Source organism: Lepidothrix coronata, unplaced genomic scaffold (assembly GCF_001604755.1).
Source record: "Lepidothrix coronata isolate B3197 unplaced genomic scaffold, Lepidothrix_coronata-1.0 Scaffold95, whole genome shotgun sequence".
NCBI lineage: Eukaryota > Metazoa > Chordata > Aves > Passeriformes > Pipridae > Lepidothrix > Lepidothrix coronata.
Genome location: NW_016690275.1, coordinates 1375734 through 1400141, shown reverse-complemented (window position 1 = coordinate 1400141; position 24408 = coordinate 1375734). Strand labels below are relative to the sequence as shown.

General features: G+C 37.8%; 1 protein-coding gene across 11 annotated transcripts in view; it reads right to left on the bottom strand.

The window, feature by feature from the left end:
- Positions 1 to 24408, bottom strand: part of GRIP1 (glutamate receptor interacting protein 1) — a 323893-nt gene that overhangs the window by 88821 nt on the left and 210664 nt on the right. The window lies entirely within an intron of this gene.

Sequence of the window (24408 nt, the reverse complement as noted above, 5' to 3'; positions counted from 1 at the left end):
GAACAACCCTGGGACTTCATTACCAATCCAACACGCAACTGCATCAAGGTCAGTCTCTATTCTCTAGTTAAGACAATCCTATGTTACTCTTTGTGGGTTAAAAATCAAACTACTTCATGTATCACCTCACTCACAATTCATTACTTACGCCAACCAGCAAACTCCTAATTAGTTAGAAGATTCTAGAGTGTGTTCTTTCCTACATGTACTCCCACATTGCTAATAATATTAGCATAGCTAGCATTAGAAAGGAAAGCAAAGAAGTTATTTCCAGATTTCTTATAATTTACAAGCTCACACTGGGACCTGCCTTCCCTTGGCTTGGGGAGGGTTTCAGGACTGCCCCAGGACTTGCACTGCTTCCTGCAGCTGCAGGGGCAATCCCAGGCACACAGCTGTCTATGCTGCACCAGCCACCCTACAGCTCTCCTGGCATCCACCCACCTTCAGCATGGGGTTCAGGAATCCCACTGAATACTGGAGATGGCTTGGTAAGGGGAGTGCAAAGATGCAGACTTGTACACACACACATACTTGCACACACAGGCAGGCATAAGATGAAAAAGAAAGGTTCTGCTCTAAAGAGCTTCCTTTAAATTTCCAGTTCTGAAAGGTGAAGCACACGCTGCAACTGAATTCTAAAGAAAACATTACACTGCTGCTGTTTTCTAAATTCTCGGTCCAGATGCTTCTCCTAGGCTTGCTGTTGCAGTATCATAACTGCATGTGCCTGACTTGCAGCCAGGTCAGCTGGTGTAGTAATACTATGACCTGCTCTGCAATCTGGCAGACTATAGGGATAGTCAACGTAGCACAAGAAAGCTTTAAAGATAAGCAGATGCTCAAATTCAAGCCTGGGTAAAACTTATTGTGAGAAGATGAATACATGGAACAACTTGCAGGTAAGTAAAATCCAAGAAACACCATGATTGATTTTTCTTCAAGAATAATAGTATAATAATAAAGCTTCTAGTATTTCATAAATCAGCAGACTTTTTGTCATTTTCTACTTTTTGATGTACATAAATAATATCTTTTAATGAATAAAAAGCGTGGAAAATTAATTCTAATGAGATTTATGAACCTGGAATATATTCACTTCTTCAAAAAGAAAATGAAATACTAGATGACAGAAGAGATTTTTTCACAGACAAATATTTGAAAGCTGAGAGAATTCTTAATCCAAAGTTTTATTATTTATTTTCTACATTACTACAATTTTATTTCTTAATTTACATATTAAAGTAAAACTGAAAAATATTTGCCTTCCTTCCGGATACTGAGTCCCTTCTGTGAAAATTTCATTTTAAAATCCAAGAAAATGCCTAAAATCTACACAGTCAGGTCAAGTGCTTACTTCTATTCTCCAGCTAGTGAATAAGACTGTTCAGTGCAGCTGGAACAGGCCATAAATGAAACCTAACCTAAAAGTAAAAAAATACTTGCTAGTATTGATATTTTCCTACCAAACCCATACTTAATCAATAAATAAGTAATTGGTAAGTCTCTTGAAAATACAGTCAATGCTCTCCTTGAATGAATTTTCCCCTGTATGTCAGCAGAAATTCTGCAGCGAAAACATTTTGCTTTTCATCCTAGTAGGCATCTCATGGTTTAATAAAAAAATCACATAAAGTCAATTCTTAAGAAAGAGATAGCAGTTTGTTATACTGGAGACATCACACCTACTCCATGCTTCAAATCCTGCGGGTTGCATATTTCTCTTAGTATGACAAGACGGATGTCAAGAGATGATGAATGCACCATTCCTTGTTGCCCTTTTCCTGACTGGCTGTCGCTAACTTCTAAAACACCTAAATTTCTATTAAAAACAGGCAACACCCCCCCCCATAGGTGAAGAGAGTCTGAAAACATGGAGCTGATCGCAGCCTATGCTGTGCTGTATTCTCCAGGCTGTGGAGGGACAATCCCCAAACCAGTCCTAGTTTGGAACCCAGCAATCCACAGTGGAAGACAAACGAGTCTGAAGAGCAGCAGAGCACATCTGAAAGGCACGATATACTGCAGTTACCAATGGGACCGTAAATTTAAAACACTGTCAATGCAGGTTGTCTTGGGTCGGCAGACAGGTTAACCTGTATAAATGTACAGGTGAAATGCTGTACCATTTTCAGTGAAAGCAGAGGAGGCTGGTAAGGCTCAGACACTTGCAGAAAACTGCCTCAAATAGACTTGGTTTATACCAACAGCTGTTCTGATTGTGTACAGGGCATGAGATGATCCTTTTTTTCTTTTTTTTTTCCCTATAAGCTCTAAGAGTATCTACAAGATGACTTTGCTACTGCAGAAATATTATCTGGAAAACAAATATCTTCCACTAGTGCTTATAAACTGGAAAAAATCTGCTGCCTGGCCTAGGTATGACACAGAAAAGCAAATAATGATATTTTATGATCCATCACAGGCTGTGATATACAGGACATGATCACATAACTCACTGAAAACACCAGGCCTGCAGGACAAAGAAGCACAGTTCACACCTGGGTTCATTGGTTTCCTGCCTAAAAAGAGCTTAGCTCTTGTGCTATTTGGTTTTGGGTACATTTTTCATATTTGAAGGCACAGAAATGGATACCTTGGCAGACAACTCTCTCTAAATCCCAACCAAGGCATTCAACAGGGGTGGTCTTCAATTTAACATCAAACATAAGGATTATATTTGAAATTCTGTTTCTAACTAAAATATCAGAAATTAATATAAATATCAGAAACCTGAAATCAAATAACCACTAACTGAAAGCCAGTTGCAGACAAAAAAAAGTCTCTTCATTCTTAATGACAAGAACCTCACCAATTTCTTAGCAGAAGAATATTGGAAAAAATACCTGATATATGACACAGTTATCAAAGCACACTATACTAACTCCAGTAACTACATTTCAGGAGTGAAACAGTGACTGGAGTTAAACCATTATTACCTTCTCAGGGCTTAACATTTCCATCTCACAGCCTACAGTGCAGTCCCAGTGCTTCTCCAGCAGCAGCACAGCCATGCTACCAATAGCACATATTCAAGATACAACATTCTGCTAGTGTCTGAATCCACTGCTCGCAGACAGGAATAACAGCAAACATTTGCCAGAAAATGAAAAAATGGATGGCATGGAATAATATGGCATGGTGTAAAATCAGTTTTCACATAGAAGCAGCTTCACACAGAAAAGATAAGAATGATCTCTGTACAGCCAACTTACAAAGGATAGCTTCATAGGAGGATGCAAAAAAACACTGCTTTGAACTTAGAGGGAAAAGTGGTCCATGGCAGCAGCTGTGTAAGAAACAGAGAGGTTTCTCCTGGCTAACTGTGGCAGACACGCAGACTAAAGTAGGAGCTGGATAGCCACTTGTCTAGACGTTTTTCCAAACCAAACAAGTGCTGGTGAGGGAACAACCTTTTTGGTCCTCTGGATATCCTGCTTGCAGAAATTCCATAATGAGAGATAGTTTTTGAGCATGGGGTTTTTTTTGTTTTGTTTGCTTTTATTTGCAACTGAGTTGCACAATAATGCCAGAAAACAAACCGGGAATACATGTTGATAATCAAAATCCTCCCACACATTCCAAGTACTAGCAGCCTAAAATTATTCATGCCATTACTTTGACACTCAAAGAGATCAATTTAAGATAGAGATGATGGCATCTGATTCTTCTAAGTGGGGCTATTAGGAATTTTTGCCAGTCAACGCTTCTGAATTCTTTTCTCTGTACTTTGTTTTTTTTCCCCTACATCAAGGACTAGAGGTGTCAGGCTAAACATAGTCATAACAGTAACAAGTCATTCCCTCTCTATATTTTCTTGAGATAGCTGGTGACAGGGCTTATGGAGGAACAAAATGAATACAACTACTAAGGAAATACATGAAAACCAATTTTTTTTCATTCCACCTAGTTTTGGACTGTGTGGGAGAGCCTAATGGTGGGGAAGGACAAAATCACAGCCACTAAGAAAATGTTTATAACTTCCACGCCATATGGAGATATTTTTAGTTTTAAGGTATATTTCTGCCATTTTTTTGCTCTTTTGCTTCCTGTTTTCTAAATTTATGTAGATGTCCATAGAGGTGGAATGTAATACACTGCATAACATCTGTGTAGGAGAAAACTGAAAACATACAAGTTTAACAATCCTTTATTAGAGCTTAAGAATCCAATTACAAATTTGGACTCTTGTAAATATATTGAAGAATAATAAAAAAACTTTAATTAAAATGGATTTAGAAAGTAAGATACATTTTAAGTGTCAAAACCCACAGAATTACTATTAATAATCCCTGAGCAAAGAAATTCAATTAGAGGTAAAAATTATTTTAATAATTATAAAATATTAAAACATCTGGCTTCAATAAATATGAATACTTTAATATATTACTGTAAAAAGATGCAATTTAGTGCAATCATAACAAAATCCTTTTTTTCTTGCATTATTACGTACAAAAAAGATACTTTTATCCCTGACATGTCACCTTGCAGTAGGGTTGGAAGAAAGATGCAATGCGAACTATAAACTTGCTCAATGATGTGCTAGTTAAAGCACATTTATTCCTTAAACTAGCTGGGAACTTCTAGTGTTTTCATTGATGGCTTTCTTTAGGAAAGTATCTATACCATCCACTTACCACTACCTGCGTGCTCGAAGATTTGCAACAATCAATTTCCTTATCTTCCAATGAGGACCTGCTCCACCTTGAAGCACTTCCTAGGTTTCAGAAAGTTCAAGCATTTTTCTGCTTCCACATTATCTGTGGTGGCAGTCAAATTCCTCAACATTTGCAAGATCCAGAGTAGCTTACTGTCAAGGTGGAGCTTTCTGAAGCAAGGACATTGGAGGGTAAAAACAAGCACAGTGATAATCTCAACCTTCACCTCTTCAACAGACATTACACAGCTTTCCAGAGCTCAAACCTCTTTGCTTACAAATTGTGGCATTTTTGGCTGGGGTGGGGAATGGGTAGTAGAAAGTACTTTTGAGCTGAGGCCTATGCCCATAGTTACCCCAATTTGTCTCTCCCATGTGAAACAAGTATTTCCTATTGAGAATTTTGCTTCATGCTATAAGCAATGAAGTCTTGAACTCAAGAATGGCTTGTGCATCAGCAATGCTACCCTGAACACCTCTGCATGTCTCTGTTAACACTACTGATGAAGAAAGGACAGAGCTCCATGACATTAGTCTTTTCTATATTTCTGTCTGAATGGGATAAAGGCTTCATTAACCCTCCTCCCTTGCTAGTAGAAATCCTGCTGTGCAGAACAGCACAGAGCTTTGACACTGATTTTGATTTATAAAACTTTTCCCCATAATTCTGATTAATTCACCTCCAACTTCCTCTCTGTTTTCTTTATCGAGAAATTAACACCAAGAGAACTCTTGCTAATTTGTGTTGCTTTGTACTGATGTGTCACTACTCACAAAAGCATAGCCTGACTGTTCCAGTTTTTCTCCTTTCTACAGTTACCAGAATGGATCAGACAGGATTGATTACAGGACTGATTGCATTTGTGAATCTCAAGGCAGGAAGGAATCACCGAGAACAATTCTCTCCCTGATCTCCTGAGTGACATAAGCAAAGAAACATGATTTAGTGGTGTCTCTGGCTAATATCTTTTAGAAAGATATCCAGTGTGGCTTTGCAAACGTCACATGATGGAAAATCTACATGTGAGATAATGTCTATCTGAATGGGGAGTGGAGAAGCCTTCAAGACCAAGATCTCATTATAGTACCACCATTACATTCAGGATGTCCCTGCAGATACAGAACTGTAACCTCTGATCAAATCACCTCTTAATCTTCTTTCCATTTTAGATTAAGAACTGTATGTACAGCTTAGGTTTTGCTATTTAAGACATGTTTTGCAGCTCCTTCCAATGTTTTAACATCCTGTGGCTACCAGGTAAATTTCAGCAATAGTGCCCATAAATCCCTTTTCTCCATTTGAGATGTCAATTATTTTGCTAAACATACTTTGCATTGCCTGTCATGATCTATAGCTGCTATATAACTGAACATTTTAGTTAATACAAGACATCACAATTCCTTTTTAGGACATGGAGTTACGATCACTATTATCATGACAAAACTGAAGCAGTAAGGATCAGAAAAAGATAAAGTAACGGTGTCACTGCTTTTTATATAAAGTATTGTTCATGTATTCAAATAATGGATGGTGAATTTTAAAATATTTGAACTTTGGAGGAATGGGCCAGTAGAACTTTTCCTAGTTAAGGAACAGATATTTAAGTTTTTAGGGGTCATATACCTCTGTGTAGAACATACAAAGTTGAATGATACACACACCGTTTCTTTCTACTTGGTAGTACTGAGGGAGATTCAGCATAACAAAAGGATTTATCAAAGGCTCTGTGTAGAAGATTAGACAATCCTTGGAAGAATAAGATATGCATGAAAAAAATGAGAAAAATGGAAAATGTGAGTGAATGCTTCCCACAGATTTTACCTTTTCTCCTTTGTGCTCAGTGATCACTGATACCGTTATGGTTTACTTACTCTCTATGTTTATGGAAAACCACAATGCAGAAATGCTGACTTCTGGAAGATGGTACTTCAAAATCAGACTGAAAGAATACATAGCTAGGAATGTTTTAAAAAGTGATCTATCAATGATTCATTCTTTTTGTATCCTTCAATCTGATACAAAACTAAAGTTACAAAGATGGCTTCGAGGGGCGTTTAATATGCAACACTGCCCGAGAAATAGGATGCAATGATTTTTTATCAGGTGTTTATAGTAGGGAAAAAATACCTGGGAAAAAACGATCATTAATTTACTCATTCAAGATGAAGAAAAAATATAGTTAAAGCCAATGGAAAAGCAGGGTTAGAGAACTACAAAATAAGCTACTGGTTTACATTAAAGTTTACCAAATCACAGAAACAGTGATGACTTTAGCTGTCAATAAGCATTTAAAATCCACAAGAATTTACTATTCCCATGAAATAAGTTTGCCAACAGGGGAAAAAAAAGGGGGAAAAAAAGGGGGGAAAAAAGAAAAGGAATAATTTAGGTATTTCTTGGCTGCTAACCTGTGCTCTCCAACTCTCTAATAAATCTCTGTACTTATTCCCTGAAGTTTAATGTATGCATAATGAACTAATGGCGAAGAGAAATGAAGACAGATGCCTTCTTTTGCATGGACTAGTTTATTAGATAGTCAAACTTGCAGAACAGATTACTGCAGTAAAACAGTAAAATGCACAGCTGCAAGAATGTACCTATGTGATTTCTTTTATCATCTAAATTGCCAGTATATCCCATTGGATTAGCACAAAAACTGGGACGGTACCGTATTAGCACCTAGTATTAGCCTGTGGGACAACAGGAATATTTTTCATCTTCAGGTCACTTCAAGAAGCTGTTTGCAGATCTTGGCAAAAATCTGAATTTGATATCAGCTTGAGAGGTTTATTCTATCCTGGAGCAGCCTCATTATTATATATCACAGGGAAAAAAAGCTTTCCTCTGTCAAACTCCAAAATATGATGCATGTTTCACAGGGAAATTTTTTGTCTTTTCTTTCAATGTTTCCCCTTATCCTCCAGAAACTTCAAGTGAAAAGGAACAAAGACTAGATCTACCTGTTTCTCCAAAATATTAAGACCTGCTAATGGTATATTCTGGTTCACCTCTATTTCAAAGACACATTTTGTCTGTTGTGCCTTTTACAAGGTCCTTCTCTTCTTTCCATGACCAAGAGACTAAGACAGACAGGCAAATGTTTCTGTGAATTGAAGAAATAGCTAAAATCTTCAAATAGACTGAAACAGATAAAGATTCAGCTAAACAGTACTAACTGGAAGCTTCAATGACATGTTTCAATCACAAGGCAGATTCTCAACAAGGATGCAAACAGGGGAAACTGCTAACACAACTTAAAGTATGGCTGTTGAAAATACGTATTTTAAAGTAAGACTGTCTGTGAAAAAGAGCTGTCATTTAATGAAGGCGGTTCTTAAACAAAAGGAAACTGAAACTTGCGAGCACTTCCTCAGGTTGCTGACTCCATGCAAACAACTCACAAGATGTGACTGTCCCTGTTTCTTTCTCCTCTGCTGCTAAAAGATATACTGCCACTATTTTAAAAGGAAATATTTAAATTTTAAAATATTGAAATACTGAAAAATTTCCAAATATTTAAATTTTAAGCTTATAAAAGTCATTTAAGGAACCTAACAGACCTCTCTCGGTAGAGAGGCCTCAGTGCAGAGATTTCTGTTATCGACTGTAAAATTTGCTAACCAGAACTGAAGGAAAAACTATGGAAAAACTGTGTTTTCACATTTCATATGGTTCCAGTTTGGTAGAAAACTGCGGCGAGTTATACAAACAAATGCATTCTGAAACATTTTTCCTCTCCAGATAAACCAATATGTGGGTGTTTTTAAAATGAAACAGACTTCCGCTTCCTGTGGCCCATATCTTTTTGCTTTGCTGCTGCTGCTGCTTATACCCATTTGCTACCAGCTGTGTGCTGTGCTGTGGGCCCAAAAGCCTGGAAAGGCTGGGGTCCCCACAGCAGAGTAATCCATGTATGGTTCACTTATCCTTCATCATTAGATTTATTAAGTACACTAGGTTTAATAAATCAATGTTTTTCAGCTGAGGTCTGCACCACTGGGAAATTTCTATCTGGATCAGTCACCAGGTATCTGCAATTGTCATTCATTTCACTTGAGAAAACTGATGGCCAAATCTTTTTCTTTGTATTACTATGCAGTTAAATTGCTTTGAAAAATTGTTATAGGTTTACTCACTTGCCTGTCCCAAGTATGGTATCAGCTGCACCAACTTGAACTAGTTGGATCCCTTAACTCCCATTTTCAGACACTTTAATGCAAAAAAAGCACCACAATCTAGATTTTAGATATATAAAAAGCTCATTCCCCCTTTTGTTTTTCTCTGTCAGATGAACACTGACAGAAAAAACAAACCAACTGATTTGCTTCCCTTTAAACCATTAATTCCTGGGAAATAAATTGAGCAGAGATATAATTGCAGTCTCGAATTTTGCAGCTGTAACTTCCAAAATCTTTGAGGATGTCACTCCAGTCCTCAAAGTGTATCAGATACTCAGATTTAATGGCTTGGTTTTTATCTAATTTACAGTCTGTTCTATAGCTTAGCATACATATAAAAGATACCATATGCCAACCACACAGACATGTTTAGCATTTCTGTCATTTTTGTAACACCACTTACCTTAGCACTGTTAATGGGAAGGTATCATACCAGTTTTAATGTACCTTACACAGCCAAGATTTACACCTATAAAGAATATCTGGCATGAGAGGATCTGTTTTTACTTGTAAGTATGCAACAAACAGTTCCTTAAAATGGCCAGAAAGATTAGCATAACGTCTAGGCAAAATGTAGGATTTCCTACAGAGAGCAGGAGATGTTGCTGACAGTATTTAATACAGCACAGAACTGTTTATCTAAACTGGAGAATTCAGAAGAAATACTAATGATAAATGTTTCTAGATATGGTCTACCTTAATTGCTCAAATATAGCTTATTCTGAATGTCACCTCGTCCATGATTTTTTTGACTGAAAATAGATGGGAAAGGTGATTTCTGCCTAAAGAAAACTATCCAATAAACACATTTGCCATAATTTTTTCTCGGCATTTGTAAAACAAGGTCAACTATTGTATGCTCTGCATAAATGTCTTGCATGTTCCGCCTCCAAAAACCTTTTCTACTTAGGGTAGATCTACATTTAAAAAAAGTCTCCGATGTTACAATATAACTGTGGATATAATGTCAAACCCTCTCAGCAGAGATGAAGTCATAATGGGTGAAAAAAGAAGCTGAAAAATTTTAGACCAATTTGTCAAGCAGAAGAGTGACAGCACTTAACGTGCTGATGTCACTTTACCTACCCTGAAACTTTGCTCATTTAGAAATACTGCAAAATTCATACTTCTGACAAACCCAGCTTCACCAGCAATATTTCCACAAAACACCTAGTTTATAAATTTTACAAAATGCCTGTAATAAGAGTATTTGCTCTGGATTTTCTTTCCCTTCTTGGTTTAACAAAGTCTGCAGCAAGTGACCTTCAGGCAGGTCAGACAGGTCTGCACATTCATCATGCTTTCCTCAGCGAAGACCCAGAGCTTACGATGGAGACAGAGATACCAGCCTAACGTTAGCTGCTATCATCTCATAAGAATATTTGGTATGGGTTTGAGTTTATAATGCTTATTTTTAAGCCACACATGCATTAAAATACAAGATGACCCCCCCCGGCATCTTGAGAAACCCATGTTTTGACTACTGGTCAATGATATTTTTATAGGGTAGTGGATATATTAAAATGTGCAGTGGATCAGCATAAAAAATTCTCTAATCTCTACTCCAACTTTGTACACAGAGAAAACTGGGACTATAAAATGTATTCATTGCTTGTCCAAAATGCTCTGAGACTCCCAATAGCCTTAACTCAGTCTATGAAAAGCATGTCTTACCATACATTATAATCCTGTCCAACTATCATCCTAGTTGGCTAGCACATATGCTAGACTGAGTTAAACAGCTTTACTACTGTTTTCTGTGGTGTGGCCTTAAGTAAGTCAAGCTCCATGACTGGCCTTAAGTAAGTCAAGCTCCATGACTGTACATATGTTCCCATCCACTATATGATGATCTCTATTGCACCATTATTTTTTGTTAGGGGCTAAGGAAAAAGCTCTTGGCTTTTAATGGTCTCATTAGAGTTAGGTATCATCCTCATCATAAAATTGCAGAAGTTCCTTACTAGGCATCTCTTTTTGTAGCTACAAGTTTGTAATGACTTCTAAATACACTTGCTAAACTTTCAATTCCAGGACTAAATCTGAAATCTTTTTGGAAGAGCACTTTTTTTTTACTCCCACATGAATATGTTCCACATAAGTTATGTAGAAATTATTAATCGTACTGAAGCATTTTCATTCTTTATAGATTTGGTCCATTTTGTTGCAGTCCTAGTATAATGGCAGGATTTCCCTATATGACCTTTATCAGGTTTTACTTCTCACTTTCACTTACAGAAGCAATATTTTGGGGATCAATAGTCACATTGTATTACTAGGTACGATCACTCATCATTCATCAGTGATATCTAAAATTCAGCTGCAGCATGTGTCTCATTTTTCTACGACAGTGGGTCTTAACAACCTCATAGGTCAATGCTCATTTTCTGTATCATTTATCCAACAAGTATTCAGGGTCACAATGTCATCTAATACGGGAAGAAGGTCTTGGCAGGATCTTATCTCACAGTTAACTATTAAGTTGGGCTCATTTTGCTTCATTGATAAAATCAATTAGCACTGAACATTGGCATTTGTTCCTGCCTGGATTGATATTCAGAGTGTCCTTCTACCAATGTCTTCTGTGAATAAGAGCAATGAAATCCCCTGATTTTGGCCTTGTTGCTATTTTCCCCAATATTCCCTGTTTTGCTTTCTGTACTCTTTTCAGTTTGTTAATAAATGAGACTTTACTTATTAGAAGGATCCTTCTTTATGTGTTTATTCGCACGACATTAGCAGATTCTCCAAATCATGCAGACATTAAGTGAGAATGATATCTGCAATTTAGACAAGGACCATAAATCAAAAGAGATGAGTACCTCCATTCTACTAGCCTGTATATCACCTACAAAGTTCAAAAAGTCCGTCACTTTATTGCTGTAAAAGATATGAATGGATGCATGCAACTATATATAAAAAAACCACAACAGGTGCCCAGTAAATTAATTATGAAATTAATTATGAAATTAATGTTGCCAGAAAATTATTTGGGAACCCTCCCTGGTGATCAAAACTCTCATTGGCCAGAAGAATTAATGCAAACTATGAAGATATAAACAGGAGAGTTTAACACAGCAGTACTTAGTCCACCTTTGTGTTTAGTGAAGTACTGACTGTCACTCAGATGCTTTGTCTCCTTCTTGTGACATGATTCACCAAGATTATTAGTAACAAAATACAGAACAGGAGAGTCACAAAAGAATTTTCAGAATAGTTTAAGAAAAATGCCTGAGAGCAAAGACCCCAGAAGCACAATTTGATTACTTTAACAAAGGGAAGATTAAACGGTGATTTCATAAAGAAGTGACTATAAAGAATGAAGTAAATTTTGATGAAAAACAACTTTTCATTACTAATGAAGTGAAGCTGAAGCTACACATACTCAAGCCAGAAATAAAAACAGTGGGGCTACTTAGCCACAAAAGGCTGTGATGAGCTTTGTATCACTAGCAACCATAAATAGATTGACTGTCCCTCTAAAATATAGTTCAAATACAAGCTGAGATATAAGTAAGTTCCAGGAAGTTGTAAGTTTAGTTTAGATGGTCACCAATGTCTCCTCAGGTCCACAGACGCCACATAAATTCAAAAGAAGTACATCAAAACCTCAATGGACAAGCTCTTTGTTCTGCATTTTTAAATAGAAAGGAAACAAAAGCTAGTTTGCAATGATGCTATGATTAACTTGAGGTCTTCAGGCTCCTACACAAAACAAACATACCTACCTCTTTTATTCTACACCATGAGGCACAACTTCATATCTCTGTCTACCCCATGTACCAAGGATGTGATGAGGAAGACACACAAGCACCAAAATCTCTTTTCCTCTTCTGATTCTATGCTATTAAATGCTATTAAAAGAAATGAAACAACCTTAAAGAACCCGAAAGAATTGAAACAATCTTTTCCCTATCCATATGAAACACTCTAAGCCACTTCATATTGGCAAAAAGGACACATAATTTTGCAAAAAAACATAACAATTAGATTTTTATGTAGAAGTCAAGGTTTAGAGTGAAAACAAGACCCACCGAAACGGTTGAAAAGAACAGACAAACTATTATCCACATGTAGGATAGCAAATTTTGGTGTGACAGAGCTGTTATCTTGGTGGGTTATATATTATTTCTTTAATATCTTCATGCCCTGAAATTATAATCACTGCAAAATCTGAAACGGAGATCAAAATAAAAAACCAGATGGAAATCATGCATTAAGTCCTTTAAAGAGGTATTAGAAAACACATTAGGAACATTAAAAACATGAAGTTAATTATCTATAACTGTAAGAGAGAAAGTGCAAAAAAGAAGTGCACTTTATGAAGTGCAAAAAGACTCAAGTAGGCAAATGATAAAAAAATTATCCTCAGCTTCACAGATCAGCAAACTCTCACACATTAAAGGAACACGCCTAGAATTCGTTTGCTAGTCATATGCTTTGAAAGACAGCAATGCCCTGCTAGGTCAGACTAACACTCCATCTAGTCCTGTTCCATTTTAGAAAGCAAGAAAATGAAGTCCTGTTTAGGGAAAGAATGAGAACCTGCCTACTTTCTCCAGTCCAGTCCTGCCACAGTTCCCTGACATCCAGTACTGTCACATTAGAGGGTACAATGCTTCTCAGCCTTTGTAATATTTACATATGAAGCTCTTGCCAATTAATTTATTCAGTCCCTTCTGAATCCACTCAGTCTGTATTCACAGACTTACTGTTTGCTCTTCCTCTCCAGTGATACTGGACCCATGAGGACTGGCGACTGAATGATGCAGAAATCATTTTTTCTGTTGAATACACATTTTTGTTCCAATACTGGACTGATAACAGTATACATAAGAATGTTTAAATAGATTTCCACTCAGAGAAAAAGATATTGCCTGAAATTTTTGAATACATTTAACTACTTCTGAACAGACTGGGGAACCTGAGCATTCCTTATGGATCATCTTCTCATGCAATATCCATTTTTCTGAAGATAACTCTCCTTTCCTCCCCCATGAAAACCCAGCTGTGCTATCCTGTGGAAACGCAGTTGTTTTCAAGAGGTCAATATTAAACTTTAGCTTCTCAGTTTCCTACTGTATTGGTTTGTGTGGCCAGACTTTGGTAGCCAGACTTTGGTAGCCAGGGGTGGCTTCTGTGAGAAGCTGCTGAAGCTTCCCCCGTGTCCAGTACAGTCAATGCCATCTGGTTGCAGGACGGACCCACCACTGGCGAGCCAATCAGGAATGATACTAACACCTCTGTGATGACATATATAAGAAGGAAAAAAGAGTTATTGGATAGATGAAATTGCAGCCAGAGAAGAGTGGAGTGAGAACATATGAACAACTCTGCAGACACCAAGGTCAGTGCAGAAGGAGGGGGAGGAGGTGCTCCAGGTGCTGGAGCTGAGGTTCCCCTGCAGCCCATGGTGAAGACCATGGTGGAGCAGTTGTGCCCCTGCAGCCCATGGAGGACCATGGGGATGCAGAAATCCACCTGCAGCCCATGGAGGACCATGGGGATGCAGAAATCCACCTGCAGCCCATGGAGGAGAGTGGAGCAGGTGGATATCTAAAGGAGGCTGTGACCCTGCGGGATGCCCATGCTGGAGCAGGGTCCTGGCAGGGACCTGCTGACCACTGGAGCAGGCTTTCTTGGAAAGACTTGTGATCCTGTGGAGACCCACACTGGAGCAGCCTGTGCCAGAAGGACTACACCTCATAGAAAGGCCACCCACGTTGCAGCAGTTTGTGAAGAGCTGTTGTCTGCGGGATTGACTTATGTTGGAGAACTTAATGGAGGACTGTCACCTGTGGAAGGGACCCCACACTGGAACAGAGGAAGGACTCCTCTCTCTGAGCAGTGGCAAAAACAACTTGTGAGGAACTCACCATAACCCCCATTCCCTGTCTCCCTGCACCACTGGGGGAGAGGAGGTAGAACTTGGGAAGGAGGGAAGAGAGGGGGGAAGGAGTTTTTAATATTTATTTTACGTCTCATTATCCCTCTCTGATTTTGTGAAATTTAATTAATATCCCCACTTCGAGATTGTTTTGCCTGTGATGATATTTGCTGAGTGATCTCTCCTCGTCCTTATCTCAATCCCCGAACCCTTCATTATATTTTGTCTCCTCTGAGCAGTTGCAGAGGGGAGTGAGAGAATGGCTTTGGTGGGTACCTGGCATCCAGTCAGGGTCAACCCACTATACCTACAACAATAAAGAACCTCTGTTAGTTGTAATGGGCTGCTCTATTCCAAAAGGGACAGTCAAAGTCCAGTTTCACAGCAGAAGAGTTTTACAACTTCTTGTGAAATGCAGTGATTATTGGGATTGATGAGTTTTACGTTCAGCCAGGAATAAATTGTGATCAGCTATATAATCCCAAGGTTACATATCTCTGTGGTTGTCATCTCTTGATACAACCTTTAATAAGTATATGGCTTTCCTCTCTCTTTCCAAGGGTTTTCCTCTCTCTTTCCAAGGGTTTTCCCTAGTTTCTCTCTCCTCACATGTCCTCTACAGCATTCTCCATCTTGTAACTGAAGGAGGAGAACAAATTTCTCAAGGAGAATACATTTTTCAACAGACATCACCAACTTTGATTAAAATGAATGAAATGTACAGTATTGCCTTTAATGCATTTTCTCCCTCTTTTGTGGTAAAAGAAATGAAATTAAATTGTTCTCTATTCTAATCCTTTTCAGTATTGTAAAACACTAGCACGTAGGAGACCTGTAAAGAAAATGTTTAAATAAATTGTCAGCAAATCAAACTTGGTGACCTTTGTTCATTTTCTACAAGAGACAAATTTATTTTGGGTTTATCTGTGTATTGATGGCAAAAAGGCACAAAAAAGAGTTAACAATGTTTCAGCTGGTATACCTTGTCCTGTTTGCTCTATTTGTTTTGCTAGAAGAACAGTTTAGGAGCACTGGTTAATATCATGTTCTGTTCTGCTCACTGGACCAAAGGCCTTATTATAGAAAGAATAAGAGTAGTACACACACAGTAATAAATTACGTAAACTAGACGTTTGAATAAGATCTAGAAGGCCCGAAGCCAGGATTTTGCAAGCTTGAATTCAGGTCATGTAACAAAGAAAACTGAAGAGGTCAAATCAAGGAAGATATCCGTGGCGACCACCAGAGGGATGAAGGCTTGAGGAGAAGACCCCCACAGTGGAAGATTGCGCATGCCTGGAAAGACTTGCCCAGAGACTAGCCTACTTATTAATATGTATGTTAAATGATGTAACCATGTATCTAAAGTGTATAAAATGACTTACTTTTGCACTTTCAGGTGGAACAAGTTTGTCCAGTGTGAGCTGGCTTGTTCCCAATGTTGAATAAACAAATACCTTGCTGCTTAAAGATACAAAAGTCTCCGAGCAGTTAATCATTCGGAGGTTTTTCAGCATCAGTATGGAACACGTTTACATGAATGACATATATGAAGTCATTCCAAAAAAGGTATTTTGGTGAGAAGGAGGAATGGCAAGAAAGAAATCTTACTTCTTTCAGTACTAAGTATGAGAAAGCAAATTCAGGAATTTCCAATGGCAATGGAGATGAAAAGACATATAGCTCTGTAGCTGCCTCACAGACCATTTGATAAACCTCCAGCAGGTTAAACAAACACACAGGGAAGCCTGTAAATGATACAGCAACTGCAGCCTCTCATCCGACACGAAAATCAGCAAATGACTTTGCAGATATAATAAACACCTCAAGTGCAGAAAAGCTTACTAGCCTGTAATCTGCATTTCACAGGTCAAAACGCTTGCTTCTGCTAGGAAATCACCCAAGATCATTACCATAACAACTGTGACTGCAGAGGTTGCTGCTAATGGATTTCTAAATGCTTAAAGTCTCTTCAGTGGCATTCCTTTTAAAAGTACACAGTAAAAGTAAGTGTCTATGAGATAAATGCAAATTGAGGAAAAAAGTGCTTTTGTAGACACATACTTAAATTTCCTAACTCAGCTTTTACTGACATACATTTTATTTTCACATTTTACTTTTGCAATGAATTTTTTTTTCTCACAATGCAAACTATGAAAAAGGTCGGGGATGATTTTAACATGTTTCCTCGGGCAAATCATGCTCTTAATCTGGAAAACCAGTTAGCCAGTGAAGCCTAATATTTTGGGGGAGGATGAAGCATTAGCTAAAACAGCACTGCATACATGACATCAGAGTGCTTACAAAATCTGAGGGAAGCTGAACTCAAAGGCAAGGCAGGTTTGCCTTTTGATGAGGATGGAAAAGGTCACTGAGGTCTGCACAAGTCAGGCAACACTGCTTGAGAAGGTGCCTGCCCTGTAGCATATGATGCAAAGGGGGCTGCTGACATTAGGAGCACTCTGCCAAAAAATAATGGGAGTGTTTAAATCTTCTGCTGTTATACTCAACACAGGAGTCTGAAGAAATTGGACCAAGTTAACTGCAAGCATGAGAACAGCTATTTTTGAACACCTACTGTCTTGCCAATGCCATATTAATCACAGAGGAAAATAAAACTGGTTCTGGAGGAGTGTTTGCACACAGGTAAACATCTACCCACTGGGGATGGACAATCCATTGTCACATCTGTCAGTCACTTAAATCTGGCTCAAGTGTTAAGAGTTGAGCTACAGGAATAACCTGGGAGCTGTCTTCCTTCCTAAGCAGTGTCATTTAATGGAACTTATATCTCAGGATTACTTCAGAAGTCTAGTTTCTTTTTTAATCAATGTGGACTTTTTTTAAACCATTCTATTTCTCTGTATTACTTTCTATATTTCTCCCTTATTTCTGAGTTTGTTTTGTAAAAAAAAAACAATTCACTCCATCTATTCCAGTGTTATGCTATGCAGTACAGAGCTCTTCCTTATTTAAATTGTGGCACAGCACACACAATATTAAATTCAGCTAATACAATTTTATATTGGCAACTCAAGGACATCAAAACTGGATCACATGTTTTGTCTCTAACTGTAATCCAGACCAGTTTCTGGAATTATATTTATTTTATATAAATATAAACTTCAATATTTTCTTATTTCTTCACAACCTTTGCTTGTTTTCTGATAGTAATATATTTTTATTTTCAGGATTAAACAGACATTTCTAGATGCTACAAAACCCCCAAAATCATAGTGAAGAAAGTAGAAGGGTCTTTAAAATTCTTCAGCTTCCAGCTAACCCACATTTGAGTTCATTAGTTGTGGACAGTAGACAAACCCCTCAGGACAGCCACATCTGGTGTAGCCTGAGTCAGAATATGAACATTCGCTGCACAGCAGGCTGTGGGTCAGGGAGAGGGAAAAAAGGTGTACCTCTGTATTTTTGTAAACAGAGCATGGCACCTGTATATGTTCAGAGCCAAGGATCAAAAGAAAACTGCCCTACTGCTTCCTAATGACATATGCATTGTGTATTTAAACATTTCTGAGTCAGAAAATCCCAGGCTGTTAATTACTGGTTTTATTACAATAATTTAGTATTTCATAACTTCTCCTAGGAATATTTTGTGTCCTAAGCAATTACTGAGGACACTACATCATACAGTAATTACTATTTTAGTATCAGCTCTGTAAATATTATCTTTGCATAGCATTTTAAACTTCTTTGATTTGCTCCCTTCTAGCTCAGTAGTTCAAAATTCAGCCTACCCTAAAATTTGTTTATGTTTGTTTAACATTTTATTTTTGCATTAAAATCCTGTTACCAAACTTCCCCCAAACAAGGCTGCAAAACTGCTACTAATAGCAATCTCAGAGCTTGAATCACTGTAGAGGATGAGCTGAGGGCTGTACATTCACGCTGTTTTCCACTGAGTTTCATGGCTAGCCCTGTTTTTGAGATCAAACACTGCGCTGAAATTGGAAACCTGTATTATAGTCTTCTTCAAAGAATCAGGTAGTACAGAAAGAAAGTGCAGTATTTACACATGTACAAAGGAACCGAAAAATCCAGTCATTTTAATTTCAGACTTCAAAGTCTTGACAATTTTCCTTCAGAGTACAGCGACCTATTTTAACAACTGACCTGTTAGCACATCCCTGCAGCTGCACATAAAACTTGCAAATGACAAATAATAATAATAATAATAATAATAATAATAATAATAATAATAATAATAATAATAAACCAGTTAGAGAGAAAAAGAGGCTCCTCATGGTGGAGAAAATGTCAAAAGAATGATTTATAACATCTGGGTTTGGTCTTTCCTGCTTGTCTCTGTAAGAGTGGGCAAGCACTTCCACCATAAATCCAGACAATTTGCCCGTTCAGCAGATCAATTATCAATGTGGAGTAGAATGTGGCTGAAATGAAACTTGGGAAAGCTCCTGTGGGTCCCAGAGGCAGGCACAGCTGGAGCACAAGGGTTATGTGGGAGGAGGAACATAACATGATGAGGACAAGACTTCGAGCGCCTTTTGCTAGGTGTATTGAGCAGGGCAGAAGGCAGGCAGCTGTGTTATTCTTCTGTCTCAGAGAAAAGGAAACTTCCTCAGTTTAAGGAAATATTTCCACAACATCTCTTTGTTATTTGGTGCCAAAAATTTACTTAGGAAAGAGACAGCTACACAACTGCAATCCTCCTAGCTAAACCAAATCTCTGAATTCACAGATGATTCAAATAACTCTCCTATTACATAGTTCACATAAATAGTTCTGAGCCCTTGACTACTTCAGGCAACAAGACTTTACATGTCTAGAAGTCTGCTGTAGTGCAGATGTTTAAGTCAGTAGATGCCAGAAGTAAAAAGTATGGATTTTTAAAATAGCTTAATTTAATATTAACTAGATTAGGCACAAATTCATTTCTTGTGAAAAATAATTTACTTTTGACCCATTTGCAAATTTAACTGAAACTTACTAATTAATTCAACCAACAAAAATCAAACATTGAGAAACTGAAACATTTAATCCTAAAAAATTGTGGTGTTTTTTACTATTTTTTTTAATAACAGTAACTTTTAAGACTCAATTAAAAACACGTCCAGAATTGGACTAAAAACAAAATTATACTTCTGTTGCAGATTTTATGAAATATTTTGCTTAGTCTGAAATTTATGGTGAGTTATTTTTGCTTCACAAAGGAATTATTTTTATTCTTGTGTGAGGTCATTTCTTTCCCCTCTATCCCCCTAAACAAATAGATGAATGAAGAGAACAACTTGCAGAGCATTAGTGTTGTCTGATTTATCCATGTTGTTAAAACAGATAAGAGGGCATTGGATTTTAGTTTGGAAAGCATGGGAGTAGCTATTCAGCCCGCCCCTATTCAGGATAGCACTGAGATCATGCTTATCTTAAAGCAAATGTTAAGGTCTCCTTGACTTCAAGGTGCCTCTTGAACACTGTCATCAGCTCTTGACATTGTATCAGTGCCATAGGAACATTTCATGTCCTTTTTAAAGCTGCTGCAGGAAAAAGCAATCCCAGGAGCAACACCTTTGACTCAAGTGCTATTTTCCTAATGCATGCCCTTGGCTGGGCACTGCTTGGACCCTTGGCAAACCAGGCAACCTCAGTCCAGGAAATCAGTGGGAACTACAGCCATCTACATCTAAAGTGACTATCAAATACTTTATTTTTAAATGACAGACTTTCTAATTGCATCTGTAATTCTGAGGGAAGGGTCTTACCGATGAATTCTGAAACACATTGTTTTCATTTATGTGCCTTAACACTAGTCCTGCAGTGATAAGTTTCTTGAATGGGGCACAATAACGTCCCCCTTGGTTTCTGTAAGGGCAGAGTAGTAGTAAGGTTTCATTATATACTGGTCAACAGTCTAAATTTAAATGTTTGGAGGAGAAAACCTGTTTCTGACTTTGCAGGCTGCTTGTCATGATGGCATTACCTTAAGGTTCACTTTTAAGTTAAGAAATTCTGACTGTGAAGCTAAGTAATGTTTCAAACAATCATATATATAACTGTAACTAAAGACCTACATATATGCAAAATTAAGTCCAAGTTTCAAACTCGTAATTTGAATTAAATGCACGTAATTTGAATTAAATATAATTTCAGCAATTCTATAAATCCCTTTGAAAGGATCTGTTGCTTGTTGATTTTGCACCATGTGAAGACATGCTAAATATGACATGTAGTCTCATCACACAAATAATCCATTCTGTATTTCGAATAAGCAAGTTCTGCTCCAGGGAGATGCTTAATCCATTCCTTCCTTCTGGGGATGAAAGGAATTAAACTCAGTGCACTGATCTCACAGTATGTGCTCATTTGATTTTAATTATAAAATTACTATTTCAACATTTTTTTCCTGTAAAATAAACTGAGCCTGAGCTCCATGAGCTCCATGAGCCTGAGCTACATTACTTCTCTGTGCACTCAGTCATTGCTCATCAATACTGCGCTTTCAATACAGTTTCACATGGAAAGATAAAAACCATATCTTGGGGTTTACAGTTGGTATAGCAGTTTCAGGTCTCACAGCAACAAAAGCTTCACTTTTTGATAGCTGGCCAAAAGGATGGAGCAGAGGAGTCCTTTAAAGTGAATTCAAATGTCACGAGAAGGAACTTTAACCAGACACAGGGAGATGCCATGATCCCATACCAAGCTGGAAGATTTACATCACACATCCTGTATATATATTTTCACTAGTGTTTTTTCCACAGATTGTTCAAACCTGTGCAAGCTCTGCATAAAATCAATCACCTTGCTAAAATCCAGAAGTTTTCTCTTGGCTGATTCAACAGGCAGAGCATTTCCTGGAAATAGGACATCTGCTGTCCACATCTAAGGAATGACAGAGCATCAAGTGGAATAGACAGCTATACTGTCAAAGATACTACCATGCTTCAAGCTTAAAAAACCAGCAGTTCAGGAACGTGATGTTTTATCAGGCATACCATCTGGGTGGAATAGAAATGAATACTTTCCACACAGGGTAAGCTCTCCATGGAAGGATTACTGACAGTAACTCCAGCTGACATGTTTCCATCCAGGTCCAGAAGAATTTATTAGGTTCATTGCATCATACCTTTCAATTCAAAAGCTATTTGGAGCTGACCTACATACTGTCAGAACTGTGATCCTGCTCCCAAGCAAAAGCAACTGTATTACTTCTGGCCTCATACTAGTTAATACAACTAGTACACCTCCTATTGCCAAACCAAGCCGGCTAGCTGGGATGCTTCTGCATCTGTGTCAAGACTAATCCATAATGTGGATAAAATGTCTGCAGACAAGCAAGAATAGAAGCTATTTACAAGGTGGTATCTTACATATAAAATGTAGAGTCAAATTTTCTCAGCATCCAAGTGATATAAATTTTTACAGGTTATTTTCAGAAACTTCAGTCAACTCCTAAATCTTCAAGTTAATTCTCAAAATACTACTTAGTTTTGCAAAGCCATTTATGTATTCAAACCCACAACATCCACTGTGTTACAATGAGAATTTGTCAGGACATGAAAAAGTTTTAATTTTTATTTCTTTAAATATCCAACCAGCTCAAGCTCATTTATCCTTTGGAGCTCCTAAGGTCTAGAGATGCAATAAGGCATTCAGATAAATGTCAACACCATATTAAAAGCTGAAGAACATACATAAGCTTAGATATTTTTTTCAGAACACCTGAAATACAGTAAAGCACATCTTAGCATTATCTCTCTGAATAAACTCTGACTAATAGTAAAAATTCATCTGCAATGCTCTCAGAAACTCCAGAATATACCAAAATATTGTAAAAAAAGCAAAATAAATGGTCATTAGCCATGAAGAATACTCAACACCTAAAATTCCTAATCTTACCAAATGCTCTAAAGAAAAATTGTACTGGTCCAGTTTTCATCAAACCTTCTCTTTAAAGAACAGTAGTGAAAATCATCAGTAGTTCTCAAAATGTCATGTGAAACCACAAACTTCTGTCTGTACTCATATATTAGCATATATGTTTTCCAAATACAGTAACTACACCTTAAAGAATAATTACTAAGTTTACAGCAAAAAATAAAAAAAAATCAAAAGATTGAACACTTCCAAGGTCATAAATATTATTGACCTATGAGCTAAAGCATTACTCAAAAAGGTACCAGGTTCTAATTCACTCTGAAGAACAATGAATATTGATTTGTATTGACTTGGGTTAGAAAAAAACTTGGTTGATGTTGTATAATTAAATATTTTCTCATAACAATAACTGGACACTGGAGACTGTAGTCACGTCATTTCACAGTGGTTATGATATGCGTGATTCTACTATAAAATAACAATCTTTAATTCACTAGGATGTTTTCAACAATGAACAAAAATGTTCATTATAACCAACAGTCAATCAGCCAGCTTGGTCCCTCTCACACATAGAGTATGGCCAGTCTTCGCGAGCGAAGATTTGGGAAAGGTCATTAACTCTTCGAGCCTGCGCAGTGGATTTTTTAGGTGAGACACAGCGTGCGCTGAACTGAGCCCACCCTTTAATCCTAAGGTTCTTCTGCCGGGGCCGAGTAAGCTTGGACAGTGGCAGTGAGGTCCTCAGAATGTAGGTTTGTTTAGAGTGACCTTCTCTTAGATGGATGGCCTCACAGGGCTGACGAGCTCCATCTGCCCGGGGGACTTTTTCCCTGACCGGGAATTGAACCCGGGGCCGCAGCGGTGAGAGTGCTGCATCCTAACCACTAGACCACCAGGGGTCCCCTCACACATAGAAACATGCAGACAAAGCATTCACAAAACGTATTTTGGCTGTTCACAATAGCTATTGGGATGAGATCTGAGCCGAGCAGTGATAAAGGTCTGAGCTCCTTCCCCCATCCACAGACACCCTGTAAGTTGTGTGTCTTTGTTCAACAATAAGGCCAAGGAGCGCAGGTAGTGTTAACATTAGTCATTAAGTCATGACCTTACAGTTTCTGATTTCTATTGCAACGCATCTGCCCTTCAAGTCAGAGGTTACTGTGTTTGAGGTGAGACTGGCAACATCAGTAATTCCACCTGTGTGCAATCCTTCTCAGTGTTCGTTTGTTTTCATTAAAAGTTCTGCAAAATATTACTTGAATTGAAAATCCCTTTAGATTTCTGCACAATATGCATATAAAGCTTGTTTTCCATGGGCATATTTTGCAGACTTGTTTGAAGTAAATAAAAGAGACAGAGGTTCAAAGATCACTTATTTTAACCATTTATCTAATGGTCCAGCTTTGTGCGATGTGACAACACAAAAGACAAGATGGGCATAGGTGTGGCAGAAAATTTCATGAAGACGAGAACCCTGGCAGAGTGTTGCCCTGTTAGATTTCTGAGCCTGGCCAATCAGTAGTAGAAAATATGGGCCAATCTCCCTACACAACTGAAACCAGATATCAAAGAACAGATTTCATAGGGCCTGAAAATACATAGGTCTCTGATGAAAAGGTTGTTGTGCTCAATGTCTCAAATCTGCTGCAAAAGACAGAGATACAGGGATGTTCTTCACAGCAAAAGCTTGAGGTAACCTAATTGTGGGAACATCTTACAGCTCCTATGGAACCTTCTTTATAAAGTTGCTTGGTAGCAACTGTAATTCATTTGCTTTTTATAACTAATTGAATTTTGATTAGTATCACCTTGTTGTTCAAAACAAGTTAGA